Genomic DNA, 251 nt, shown 5'->3' with positions numbered 1-251 from the left:
CTCCAAATATATACACAAATAAATTCTTACAGACGTATAATGTATGTACAGATACAGCTACTCAGTTGTATGCTGTTAAGATTTCAATTCTGCCAACCTACTTCGTTATCAACACGTGCTGTCTTGGCTATGAAAGATGGGTATAGATTAAATAATCAGGATGACTATGTTAATATGCCCAACCATCTTATCACACACTGAACTTAAGTACTCTCCCCTAAAACATTACGATTTTTCCCCTTTATCAATTC

This window comes from Penaeus monodon, chromosome 22, assembly GCF_015228065.2.
Source record: "Penaeus monodon isolate SGIC_2016 chromosome 22, NSTDA_Pmon_1, whole genome shotgun sequence".
In the NCBI taxonomy this organism is placed as follows: domain Eukaryota; kingdom Metazoa; phylum Arthropoda; class Malacostraca; order Decapoda; family Penaeidae; genus Penaeus; species Penaeus monodon.
The sequence above is the reverse complement of the archived record's forward strand: the minus strand, read 5'-3'. Positions refer to the sequence as shown.